This window comes from Ranitomeya imitator, chromosome 7, assembly GCF_032444005.1.
Source record: "Ranitomeya imitator isolate aRanImi1 chromosome 7, aRanImi1.pri, whole genome shotgun sequence".
In the NCBI taxonomy this organism is placed as follows: domain Eukaryota; kingdom Metazoa; phylum Chordata; class Amphibia; order Anura; family Dendrobatidae; genus Ranitomeya; species Ranitomeya imitator.
Window position 1 is genome coordinate 43,758,799 of NC_091288.1, and position 14,530 is coordinate 43,773,328.

Genomic DNA, 14,530 nt, shown 5'->3' on the forward strand with positions numbered 1-14,530 from the left:
CCACAGATTTCTGTGTACATCTTTTATTGACTGTAAGCTACTTATTAGAAGAGGGGGCATGGTCGGACCAGGGCTCTCGTGCATTGTAGTCCAGGCATTGATAATCGACTGGTCTTAAAATATTCATTGTATTGAAACAACAGCACCTAGCCTGATAAATGACACATTCCTGAATTCAGTATCTTCTTAGCCCTATATCATGTTGTACTCTGTTTACATAGCGAAAACCTGCTGACACATTCCTTTTAAAATGTTCCAGATTTATCTTATTGGTTCGTCTTGTTTGATGAACCTTGCACATCTTTAGATTGTATAGTTAGTTGGCTTACCACCTGAAATTTGCAGCAAATTTTTGGTGCATTTTATATTGCACGTTAGGACGCACCAATAACTACTCAGCCCCCTCCCATCTCATTTAAGTAGATAAAGTGTCTAAACCATAATAAATATGGTTAATGTGATAAAAAAAAACATGTTTGTTTGTTTTTACACAAATTGTTCTAGAATTCTGGAGCATTTAGCTTGATAAATCTCATTGTGTTTTCTGAAACACTGCAGTTAAAAATCATTCATTGTAATGACGGCGCTTGTTTGGATTTCAAAGTATCCATAGCCTGGAAAGCGAGAATTTCCTAATATTTTTCCATTGTATGAGTTTTATACTATGTATTAAGGTGAATGGGATTTTACTAAAGTTTATGATCTTCAGATTATATGCCGTACCTGAAACTATGTATCAATGTATCAACCCTGGAGTTCCTTACATTAAAAACAATATGACTTGATGGCGCTCATGTCACTAGGACCCAACAATGTAAAGTTATTTTAGTAACATTTTTATTCTGCTGCCAAACATAAAACTGAAGGTTATAAAGAACAACAAAGAGCTGTGACCAAGGTTTGCAGTAGCAAAAACAAAATTCTTTAAATTGCCGCATACAGTAAAATTTGGCAGATGGAGTGAGTCATTGTAATGATACATTTACATCACTTTCAAAGGGAGAGAATGTAATATCTTTCACACGAGTTTTGCTTTTTTTGTGCTTAGAAGAGAGGGTTTTTTTTTACTGGAATGAAGACATGTAAACATTTTATGTTCTTTGCCATCTGTCTACAGTTATCAGCTGCAGCAAACGCTGTTGGCTTAAAAGGGAGACTCTAGGAATATATGAAATGCACTAATCACTTATAGGAAGGGGATCAATGTGTGATCAATATTATAGAACTTTATTGATTCTTTATCGCTTGTACTAACTAGTTAGTTAAATGTGAAACATTTATTTTTAGGCTAAAGCTAACCATACACATTAGATATTTGATGGTAGAATAATTGTTCAGCTGACAGCTATCTATCCCGACTCCCCAAAAAACAGGAATGCTGGGGTCACCCGAGCCTTCCGCAATTTTTTTAGAACATTCTTTCATAGAAATATTTTTTTTCTGGGCTAGGGATTATTTAACAAAGAGATTTGAACATGGTTAACTTCTTCCCAGATGATGACAGTGTGTAATTGTTGGTCTATAATTATAATTTGTGGTTAAATTGGACCTAACAAATAATTGTTTTGGTTCAAATTGGCCATTTTTATCAGCTTCAGTATAATGTGTATGACCACCTTAGAAATAATTATGAATAATGTACAACCCCTGGCAGAAATTATGGAATCACCGGCCTTGGAGGATGTTCATTCATTTGTTTAGCTTTGTAGAAAAAAAGTAGATCACAGACATGGCACCAAACTAAAGTCATTTCAAATGGCAACTTTCTGGCTTTAAAGAAACACTAAAAGAAATCAAGAACAAAGAATGTTGTAGTCAGTAATGGTTACTTTTTTTTACTAAGCATAGGGAAAAAATTATGGAGTCACTCAATTCTGAGGGAAAAAAAATATGGAATCACCCTGTAAATTTTCATTCTCAAAATTAACACCTGCATCAAATTATATCTGCTCATTAGTCTGCATCTAAAAAGGAGTGATCACACCTTGGAGAGCTGTTGCACCAAGTGGACTGACATGAATCATGGCTCCAACACGAGAGATGTCAATTGAAATAAAGGAGAGGATTATCAAACTCTTAAAAGAGGGTAAATCATCACGCAATGTTGCAAAAGATGTTGATTGTTGACAGTTAACTGTGTCTAAAATCTGGACCAAATACAAACAACATATGAAGGTTGTTAAAGGTAAACATACTGGTAAACCATAGAAGACATCAAAGCGTCAAGACCGGAAACTTAAAGCAAAATGTCTACAAAACAGGAAATGCACAACAAAACAAATGAGGAACGAATGGGAGAAAGCTGGAGTTAACGTCTGTGACCGAACTGTAAGAAACCGCCTAAAGGAAAAGGGATTTACATACAGAAAAGCTAAATGAAAGCCATCATTAATACCTAAACTGAAAAAAACAAGGTTACAATGGGCTAAGGAAAAGCAATTGTGGACTGTGCATGACTGGATGAAAGTCATATTCAGTGATGAATCGTGAATCTGCATTGGGCAAGGTGATGATGCTGGAACTTTTGTTTGGTTCCGTTCCAATTAGATTTATAAAGATGACTGCCTGAAGAGAACATGCAAATTTCCACAGTCATTGATGATATGGGGCTGCATGTCAGGTAAAGGCACTGGGGAGATGGCTGTCATTACATCTTCAATAAATGCACAAGTTTATGTTGATATTTTGGACACTTTTCTTATCCCATCGATTGAAAGGATGTTTGCGGATGATGAAATTATTTTTCAAGATGATAATGCATCCTGCCATAGAGCAAAAACTGTGCAAACATTCCTTGGAAAAAGACACATAAGGTCAATGTCATGGCCTGCAAATAGTCCGGATCTCAATCCAATTGAAAATCTTTGGAAGTTGAAGAAAATGGTCCATGACAAGAATCCAACCTGCAAAGCTGATCTGGCAACAGCAATCAGAGAAAGTTGGAGCCAGATTGATGAAGAGTCCTGTGTGACACTCATTAAGTCCAGAGACTGCAAGATGTAATAAAAGCCAGAGGTGGTGCAACAAAATACTAGTGATGTTTTGGAGGTGTTTGTTTTTTCATGATTCCATAATTGTGACTCCATAATTTTTTCCCTCTTCTTGGTTAACCCCTTCCCGACCTGTGACACAGCGTATGCGTCATGAAAGTCGGTGCCAATCCGACCTGTGACGCATATGCTGTGTCACAGAAAGATCGCGTCCCTGCAGATCGGGTGAAAGGGTTAACTCCCATTTCACCCGATTTGCAGGGACAGGGGGAGTGGTAGTTTAGCCCAGGGGGGGTGGCTTCACCCCCTCGTGGCTACGATCGCTCTGATTGGCTGTTGAAAGTGAAACTGCCAATCAGAGCGATTTGTAATATTTCACCTAAAAAAATGGTGAAATATTACAATCCAGCCATGGCCGATGCTGCAATATCATCGGCCATGGCTGGAAATACTAATGTTGCGGAAAAATCTCACACGAATCCGCAACGTGGGTACATAGCCTTAGGGTTAGGGTTGGGTTGGAATTAGGGTTGTGGTTAGGGTTAGGGGTGTGTTGGGGTTAGGGTTGTGGTTAGGGGTGTGTTGCGGTTAGGGTTGTGGTTAGGGTTACGGCTACAGTTGGGATAAGGGTTAGGGGTGTGTTGGCGTTAGAATTGAGGGGTTTCCACTGTTTAGGCACATCAGGGGGTCTCCAAACGCAACATGGCGCCACCATTGATTCCAGCCAATCTTTTATTCAAAAAGTCAAATGGTGCTCCTTCCCTTCCGAGCCCCGACGTGTGCCCAAACAGTGGTTTACTCCCACATATGGGGTATCAGTGTACTCAGGACAAACTGGGCAACAATTACTGGGGTCCAATTTCTCCTGTTACCCTTGAGAAAATAAAAAATTGCTTGCTAAAACATCATTTTTGAGGAAAGAAAAATTATTTTTTATTTTCACGGCTCTGCGTTGTAAACGTCTGTGAAGCACTTGGGGGTTCAAAGTGCTCACCACATATCTAGATAAGTTCCTTGGGGGGTCTAGTTTCCAAAATGGGGTCACTTGTGGGGGGTTTCTACTGTTTAGGCACACCAGGGGCTCTGCAAACGCAACGTGACGCCCGCAGACCATTCCATCAAAGTCTGCATTTCAAAACGTCACTACTTGACTTCCGAGCCCCGACATGTGCCCAAACAGTGGTTTACCCCCACATATGGGGTATCAGCGTACTCAGGACAAACTGGGCAACAATTACTGGGGTCCAATTTCTCCTGTTACCCTTGGGAAAATAAAAAATTCTGGGCTAAAAAATTATTTTTGAGGAAAGAAAACGTATTTATTATTTTCACTGCTCTGTGTTATAAACTTCTGTGAAGCACTTGGGGGTTCAAAGTGCTCACCTCACATCTAGATAAGTTCCTTTCGGGGTCTAGTTTCTAAAATGGGGTCACTTGTGGGGGGTTTCTACTGTTTAGCCACATCAGGGGCTCTGCAAACGCAACGTAACGCCCGCAGAGCATTCCATCAAAGTCTGCATTTCAAAATGTCACTACTTGACTTCCGAGCCCCGACATGTGCCCAAACTGTGGTTTACCCCCACATATGGGGTATCAGCGTACTCAGGAGAAACTGTACAACAACTTTTGGGGTCAAATTTCTCCTGTTACCCTTGGGAAAATAATAAATTGCAGGCTAAAAAATCATTTTAGAGAAAATAAAATTTTTATTTTATTTTCATGGCTCTGCGTTATAAACTTCTGTGAAGCACTTGGAAGTTCAAAGTCCTCACCACACATCTAGATTAGTTCCTTTGGGGGTCTAGTTTCCAAAATGGGGTCATATGTGGGGGATCTCCAATGTTTAGGCACACAGGGGCTCTCCAAACGTGACATGGTGTCCGCTAATGATTGGAGCTAATTTTCCATTTAAAAAGCCAATTGGCGTGCCTTCCCTTCCGAGCCCTGCCGTGCGCCCAAACAGTGGTTTACCCCCACATATGGGGTATCAGCGTACTCAGGACAAACTGGACAACAACATTTGCGGTCCAATTTCTCCTATTACCCTTGGCAAAATAGGAAATTCCAGGCTAAAAATCATTTTTGAGGAAAGAAAAATTATTTTTTATTTTCATGGCTCTGCATTATAAACTTCTGTGAAGCACCTGGGGGTTTAAAGTGCTCAATATGCATCTAGATAAGTTCCTTGGGGGGTCTAGTTTCCAAAATGGGGTCACTTGTGGGGGAGCTCCAATGCATAGGCACACAGGGGCTCTCCAAACGCGACATGGTGTCCGCTAACAATTGGAGCTAATTTTCCATTCAAAAAGTCAAATGGCGCGCCTTCCCTTCCGAGCCCTGCCGTGTGCCCAAACAGTGGTTTACCCCCACATATGAGGTATCGGCGTACTCGGGAGAAATTGCCCAACAAATTTTAGGATTCATTTTATCCTATTGCCCATGTGAAAATGAAAAACTGAGGCGAAAAGAATTTTTTTGTGAAAAAAAAAAAGTACTTTTTCATTTTTACAGATCAATTTGTGAAGCACCTGAGGGTTTAAAGTGCTCAATATGCATCTAGATAAGTTCCTTGGGGGGTCTAGTTTCCAAAATGGGGTCATTTGTGGGGGAGCTCCAATGTTTAGGCACACGGGGGCTCTCCAAACACGACATGGTGTCCGCTAACGATGGAGATAATTTTTCATTCAAAAAGTCAAATGGCGCTCCTTCCCTTCCGAACCTTACCATGTGCCCAAACAGTGGTTTACCCCCACATGTGAGGTATCGGTGTACTCATGAGAAATTGCCCAACAAATTTTAGGATCCATTTTATCCTGTTGCCCATGTGAAAATGAAAAAAATTGAGGCTAAAAGAATTTTTTTGTGAAAAAAAAGTACTTTTTCATTTTTACGGATCAATTTGTGAAGCCCCCGGGGGTTCAAAGTTCTCACTATGCATCTAGATAAGTTCCTTGGGGCGTCTAGTTTCCAAAATGGGGTCACGTGTGGGGGAGCTCCAATTTTTAGGCACACGGGGGCTCTCCAAACGTGACATGGTGTCCGCTAAAGAGTGGAGCCAATTTTTCATTCAAAAAGTCAAATGGCGCTCCTTCCCTTCCAAGCCCTGCCGTGCGCCCAAACAGTGGTTTACCCCCACATATGAGGTATCAGCGTACTCAGGACAAATTGGACAACAACTTTCGTGGTTCAGTTTCTCCTTGTACCATTGGGAAAATAAAAAAAATGTTGCTAAAAGATAATTTTTGTGACTAAAAAGTTAAATGTTCATTTTTTCCTTCCATGTTGCTTCTGCTGCTGTGAAGCACCTGAAGGGTTAAAAAACTTCTTGAATGTGGTTTTGAGCACCTTGAGGGGTGCATTTTTTAGAATGGTGTCACTTTTGGGTATTTTCAGCCATATAGACCCCTCAAACTGACTTCAAATGTGAGGTGGTCCCTAAAAAAAATGGTTTTGTAAATTTCGTTGTAAAAATGAGAAATCGCTGGTCAAATTTTAACTCTTATAACTTCCTAGCAAAAAAAAATTTTGTTTCCAAAATTGTGCTGGTGTAAAGTAGACATGTGGGAAATGTTATTTATTAACTATTTTGTGTCACATAACTCTCTGGTTTAACAGAATAAAAATTCAAAATGTGAAAATTGCGAAATTTTCAAAATTTTCGCCAAATTTCCGTTTTTATCACAAATAAACGCAGAATTTATTGACCTAAATTTACCACTAACATGAAGCCCAATATGTCACGAAAAAACAATCTCAGAACCGCTAGGATCCGTTGAAGCGTTCCTGAGTTATTACCTCATAAAGGGACACTGGTCAGAATTGCAAAAAACGGCCAGGTCATTAAGGTCAAAATAGGCTGGGTCATGAAGGGGTTAAAAAAGTAACCATTACTGACTAACACATTTTTTTGTTCTTGATTTCTTTTAGTGTTTCTTAAAGCCCAAAAGTTGCCATTTGAAATTACTTTAGTTTTGTGCCATGTCTGTGATCTTCTTTATTTTCTACAAAATTAAACAACTGAATGACCATCCTCCAAGGCCGGTGATTGCATAATTTTTTGCCAGGGGTTGTAGAATTCTTGGTGACAATGGATTTGGTGTGGACCACGCAGACCTGTTAAAGTTCATTCCACATCTCCTCACCAAGGGGGGTGAATGTGTAAGAGGAGGAGATGGTACTCCTGAAGAGCCCCTGCAAGATGTGGCATTAGTGAGGAAAGACTGCCATCTGCTGGCTGGACAAAACCATGCAGAACTAACCGGCACCAGAACAGTTGCAGGGGGTGCGTGTTCATGTGCGTCACCCGGTCAGGTTCTCTGGATGATGAAGATTCCGGATATAAAAGTCCTGTGCACCTAAAAGAAGATTTGGTGCCAAGGAGAGGAGCGGTCACTGTCAGACAGACCACAGACAATGATCATATAAAAAAAATGGTGCATAAAGGACCATATCACAAAGGAATAATAAAATATAGAAATCTTTATTAAACAAAATCACATATTGAAAACAGACGGACCAAGGATAAAAGGGCACTAGTCACAGCATAAGGTATACAATTTCATCAAGTTAACTCGTGTCTGCATTGGAAACTCATTAACCTTTTGTTATATAATTATAATTATTTTTGTTCTGTTTGTGCTTGAGCTATAAATCTACCTTTTTGCTATGTGCACATATACTGGAAGCAATGTATGCATAAATCCCTATTTGTATACCCTATGCTGGGACTAGTGCCCTCAGCTTTAGTGCATGACCTCATTTTTGGGTCCAAAATTAGTGTATAACCTATAACTTAATGTAAACACTTATTTAATGACTACACCTACTGTATATAAATTGTTCATATTTGTTTACAGACCCCAGACGACGCCCAGTGATATCCAAAGACCTGACTACGCGGGTGAAGACCTGAAGACCCAACCTGCGCTGGTCAAGACCCAGAGCCCAGACTACGCTGGTCAAGATTAGAATCTTCACCCTATGCCAATCAAGGTGTAGAGCTTAGACCAGAGGTCCTCAACCTTTCTGACCTTGAGAGCCACATTCAGCTTAGACAGAGGGTCGCGAGCCACATCCAGCTCCCACCCCCTTCAAAGTAGTCTCAACCAAAGCCCCCATTACAGGTATAATGATAACCAAAGTTTTTGCACAGAAATCACTCCAAAGCCTTAAACTGAGATCCAGGGGTTCCCACAATATCCCCATTCAGTATTCTCCCATCAAGGACTCCCAACACACTGTCACATCCAGCTTTGAGCACCTCCTCTAACAGGTAGTACCATCTTCTAGCGTACCATACCAAAAACATCTCTAAACCCCTGAGACCAGTAAATGTGCATCCAGATCTGCACTACTGTGCAGGGCTACTCACAAAATTCACCATTTTGAGATGTGCTCTTCATACCAGTTTGCTAGACATGGAGCTAATGCACCAAGCTGACAGACAGTCGCGAGACACAATTCATGGGACCGCGAGCCACATGTGGCTCCCGAGCTACAGGTTGGGTACCCCTGGCTTAGACAATGCCGTCGAGAGCTGGGTTCCAGTCCTCTCTTCCTCAGGCCTAGGAGATACCCACTGTCATTTGTCAAGCACCGAAAATCCGCTAGGCGATGTCGACCAGAGGAGGACTCAGGCAGTTACAGAAGGATGACATGAGTGAACCTGGTCATCATTTCTAGCAACAACATATGATACAGGGGTCGTTCTGGGTTAGGACAGCATGTGGGGGTCAGTTGGAACACAGGAAGCTCAAAGTTCCATGATAGACTTTATTAGAAGCACTTGCGGCCTAATGGGAAAACCAGGTGATTCCCGCTAGGGCCATTGCTGCAGGAAGAGCTAACGTAGTAGCTCCCTAGGAATAGGTGTACCACCCTTGTAAGAAGAACATAAGTATAATCCCTGAGAGACTTTTCCGTTATTCAAATTGTATTCTAAAATCTAGTGTATGTTTACTGTCGTATGGTTTACACTGTTTCATATTATTAACGGTTTCCTGATCACTCTAAATTCCAGCCATGTTGGAAGGAAATAAATAGCTAATTGACTGTGCCCACTTCGTTCCTCCTGTGCGTTGCATTCGCTCACCTGCTTATACAAGCATAAGCCAATTATGATGTGAGTATACAGACTACACAGCAGGGGCTGACATCTGTTGCTTTCTATGGTAACACATTTCCCTGCCTAAGGCAACACAGGAGCGAGCTTTTCTGTCATATCTGCAGCCCCCTGAGCTCATCATAAATCAAGTCAGAGACGTAGGAGCTCCAGAAGCTTATATGTCACTGACTTGATTTATGATGAGCTCACAGGACTCTTGAAACACTTGTAGCAGAAACACTTACTCCTGTGATGAAACAGGCAGGGAAATGTGTTACATTTGAAAGCAGCAGCTGTGAGTCCCTGTTCCTTTGCCTGCATACATACAATGTGTATGTGCTCACCATGAACTGGAGCAGCTCTACATGGTCTGACACAGCCACTACTCAGTACATAGCAGGGGATCATTTATAAGAATGGATGGATTAAATGAAAATAGATTTGGCATAAATGGTGACAATCATAGACAAAATCATTAGGCCCAAACTTAAATGGCTAAATGTTAATTTAAATGTTTAAAATGTTGAATGTTTTAGCTCATGATTTGCTCTTTTTAGCAAGTGATAAAGGAATTCTAAAGAAGCATGCATTTACATGTTAGGCATTGTTCACATGCTCAGTATTTGGTCAGTATTTTACATCAGTATTTGTAAACCAAAACCAGAAGTGGGTGTTTCTATTATACTTTTCCTCTGATTGTTCAACTCCTGATTTTGGCTTAATAATACTGATGTAAAATGCTGAACAAATACTGAACGTGTAAACATGACCTTAGAGGGAACATACACAACTAATGTAAAACTTGTGAAAGGAAAGGACAAGATGTGGTTGAGACAGATACACATAAATGGTAGTGTAAACTTCCAAAAACCTCTTCGGTCATGGCAATATTCTCAACCAAGGTAAGAAAGAAGTGGCTCTATGGTAATGTCATTCTTGTCTTCGAGTAGGACGTAAAAGAGGCAAAAATGTTCTGGGATTAAAATGCAGCTGTGATTGCGTGAACCAAAACAAGAAGGTGGTCTTCACTCTAATTTGGACAGTATTGGGCAAGAATCCCAGTTTGTTGGTGGGTGATAGAAAGTGATGGAAGAAGGAAATTAAAGATAATCTATTAATTATCATATTTCTTAACATGGCTGTGAAGGGCGAAACAGGATTTATGTCTACAATAAACTGAGCAGAATATCTTTTGTTCTTCAGTTTATTTGAGATGGGTCTAAGAAAGGCTAGGCATGTGGGAGGATGAGCTCATTAAGTGGATGTCCTAGCATTGAGTTCAAGTTGGTCAGCATCTATTTCCTTCTCTTCTATCTTCGTAAGTATAAGGGCAAGAGTATGACTGACCAGAGTAGATACTTACAGATCTTAATAAAGCCGAGTTAACCATTTACCGTGCAAAAACAATTCCAAGTTAATCATTATCGCGAAATTCCTCAGTAATTGCAGCTTTTATTTTTAAGTTTTACAATAGAAAACTATGCAGAAATGTGTGATGTGCATGTGTGCCAGAAATGTGTCCTGTGTTTCCAGGTATTACTGATTATTCTTATTATCACTATTATAGTTGTTCCTGTTATTACTGAATGCAGATTAAATGAATTTTCCACAATTTAAAAAAATGTTAATAATGACAGAAAATGTGATCATTAAAAAATTAACCAATACTGACATGGTAAATCCTTTGCCACCAAAGTGACGATGCTCTTGTGGTCCCCATTTTGGTTTATTTTCCTGCACTGATTTGTTTGATGTTCACATCTACTTGACCTCTGCAGCCAATCACTGACCTCAGCGGTGATACTTACATGTCATCGCTGCGGCAAAGTAAACAAAGACCAGCAGGGAACAACAGTGTACGGGATTATTTTAAGGTACCGTCACACTGAACGATATCGCTAGCGATCCGTGACGTTGCAGCGTCCTGGATAGCGATATCGTTCAGTTTGACAGGCAGCAGCGACCAGGATCCTGCTGTGATGTCGTTGGTCGCTGCAGAAAGTCCAGAACTTTATTTTGTCGCTGGACTCCCTGCAGACAGATGTCATACACGCCGATTCAGCGATGTCTTCACTGGTAACCAGGGTAAACATCGGGTTACTAAGCGCAGGGCCGCGCTTAGTAACCCGATGTTTACCCTGGTTACCAGCGTAAAAGTTAAAAAAAACAAACACTACATACTTACCTTCCGCTGTCTGTCCCCGGCGCTCTGCTTCTCTGCACTGGCTGTGAGCGCCGGCCAGCCGTAAAGCACAGCGGTGACGTCACCGCTCTGCTTTCCGGCCGCTGTGCTCACAGTCAGTGCAGGAAAGCACAGCGCCGGGGACAGACAGCGGAAGGTAAGTATGTAGTGTTTTTTTTTTACTTTTACTTTTACTGTTACAAGTTCTAACAGTCTATTCAGTAGGACTATCGGCTGTGTATCCATCAGACTTCTGCGCAACACAACTGATCGTCCCAACACAATTTATAAGGCAAGAAATCCCACTTATTTAACCTGACAGGGCACACCTGTGAAGTGAAAACCATTCCCGGTGACTACCTCTTGAAGCTCATCAAGAGAATGCCAAGAGTGTGCAAAGCAGTCATCAAAGCAAAAGGTGGCTACTTTGAAGAACCTAGAATATAAGAAATAATTTCAGTTGTTTCGCACTTTATTAAGTATATAATTCCACATGTGTTAATTCATAGTTTTGATGCCTTCAGTGTGCATGTACAATTTTCATAGTCCTGAAAATACAGAAAAATCTTTAAATGAGAAGGTGTGTCCAAACTTTTGGTCTGTACTGTATATCTACATACTTAAAAAAAAAAAACAGCTGGCACAAGCTTCCAATTGTCTGTAATATCGGAAGAACAGATCTTCTGTCCCTTATATACAATGGACTGCTATATAGTCTCTTACCTCCTGAATGTCTTTCTGACGCCACACCTAAACCCCATCCTTTGTTATGGTCTGTACATAAAAGATATCATATGTAGCAAGTTGCAGGCGAATATTATTGCATATAATAACTGCGTTATTCCAATTATTTATTTCAAATTTTCTACCCTTGATTAAAATAGGAAGAAACATAAATTGACACAACCAATGACAATGTCCGCACATTAAATTATTTGCTTACTAAAATGGCACCATGCAATTTTTATCTACAGGTAGGAAATAAAATGGATAGAAGCAAATAAAACAGAGTAGGGGACTTTAGTTCTGCGTTTTCTCCCTGTTTTCAATCTCATGGCTGACTTTTCAGGTGCAAGGTAAAGACAACATTCTTAAGTTAATCTAAATAGAAGCTTTGTGCAAGACATTGGAGCAAGTGGTAAAACTGGTTTTAGGATTGACTGTCTCTCAACGCTCTGCACGTCTCATTTAAATGGAATGCAAACATGATATTGTCGGAATTCACAAATATTCAAGGTGGAAGATGCAGCATTAAAGGAATATTACAGAGTCGGTAAACAGTTTCAATTACACAATTTTCTGATAAACTATTTTCTACATCAATTCCTCGTGGTTTTCAAGATCATAACATAAAGACCCTTATTGTTTATTAAGGGATAAAAATCTGTCCTGTTCATGACATGACTGCACAGATACATAGTTCTGTTACCTGGATTTTAAAGAGGACCTGTCACCAGGTCAAATAAGGCCAGTTTTTGCTCTTATTATATTCCCTCTGAGTATATAGTCTTGTGTTTTTGCTTTATTTAAAAGCTACCATAATTTTCCAGAGATATGGGATTTTTTATTTAGTGCTGATTTTCATGGTCTGTACCAAGTGGGCGTGGCTACAAGGATTATCTGGGGGCTTTAAGCCACTATGCAAATTATTTCACTGTGAGCCACACCCACGTAGCAATGATCATAAAAATTATCACTAAATAAAAAGGCCCATATCTCTGGAACCTTATGGTGGATTTATAAAAAAAAAAAACAACAAACTTCAGACTCAGGGAAGCAGCAGGAATAAAATAGGTGTAAAAAAACTGGCCACTTTTGACTTGGGGATAGGTTTTCCTTAAAGGGACATTGTCACCTGAATTTGGAGGGAACAATCTTCAGCCATGGAGGCGGGGATTTGGGGTTTTTGATTCACCCTTTCCTTACCCGCTGGCTGCATGCGGGTATTGGATTGAAGTTCATTCTCTGTCCTCCGTAGTAGCAATCTTGCCTTGCGCAGGCGTGTACTATGGAGGACAGAGAATGAACTTCAATCCAATATTGCAGCCAGCATGCAGCCAGCGGGTAAGGAAAGGGTGAATCAAAAACCCCGCCTCCATGGCTGAAGATTGTTCCCTCCAAATCCAGGTGACAGTGTCCCTTTAAGAATGTTAAATGGGTGGTCCACTCCTCGGACAACCCCTTCTCAATCTCTGTGTTTCCGCCTTGTAAAATAATAGCACTTATACTCATTTCCAGTACCGTTCAAGTAGTGTTGGCACAGGCTCTCCAAGTGATTGCGTAACATTATGTCACACGATCCCTGAGGTCAATCAGTGAGGGGTTGTCCGACGAGTGGACAACCACTCTAATCCCCCTTTATGATCTGTGTGATCATATAATAAATTTGTATCCATAATAAATAAACAGCGAAGGCTGCTAGTGAGTAAAAGTTAGCAAACAGCCAGGAAGTAAAACAGAAAGTGTATGGAAAATCTGTAAAAATTTTCAGTAATGCAAAGAAACCCTTTATTTTAGACTTGTTAAAAAAACAATGGAATTCATACAGATTTTGCAAAATTATGGGGGGGGCCTTGTTTTTTTTCATACCTTTTTTCATATTTTTTTATTGCTGTAAAAAATCTATTGGAATATGCCAGAAAAAAATGTCAGAGGGGTTATGCTGAAAAAATAAATGTCGGGCAGTCATTGTCATTATGTTTACAAATTTGATCATTATTAAAGTTATCCAAGAAGTATCGTTTCTCCTTGCAGAGGTTGACATGCTAAGCATGCCGAGATGAGGAGACTTAAAGCCGCAATGCTCCTCTGGATATTATGCCAATTATGCAAATTGTCTCTTCTGAGAGGAAGAGAGCTAGAACTCTAGTTCCACCTATTGGAAGGTAGAAATCCTACAAGTCAATGTTGACCCTTTAACGAGCCTTGTCACATGACTTAGGATAATAGCCAAACTAGAATCTCAATTTGCAGACACTGCGTTTCGGGGTACTGCCCCTCGTCAGTGCAAAGCGGAGATCTGGTTTGGCTGTGTGAGAGGCGTCAGACCGTTATCCAAGAAGTATCGCTTCTCCTTGATTGACATGCTAAGCATGCCGAGATGAGGAGACTTAAAGCCGCAATGCATGTTACCCAGAGGAGCATTGAGGCTTTAAGTCTTCTCATCTTGGCAGGCTTAGCAAACCAGATCTCCGCTTTGCACTGACGAGGGGCAGTACCCCGAAACACAGTGTCTGCAAATTGAGATTCTGATTT

General features: G+C 40.5%; 1 long non-coding RNA gene across 1 annotated transcript in view; it reads left to right on the plus strand.

The window, feature by feature from the left end:
- Positions 1-9,049, plus strand: part of LOC138644591 (uncharacterized) — a 67,279-nt gene extending 58,230 nt beyond the window's left edge. The window contains exon 3 of the long non-coding RNA XR_011314628.1: positions 7,847-9,049. This is a non-coding gene — a long non-coding RNA (uncharacterized lncRNA). The remainder of the gene's footprint in view (positions 1-7,846) is intronic.
- Positions 9,050-14,530: the final 5,481 nt, after the last annotated feature.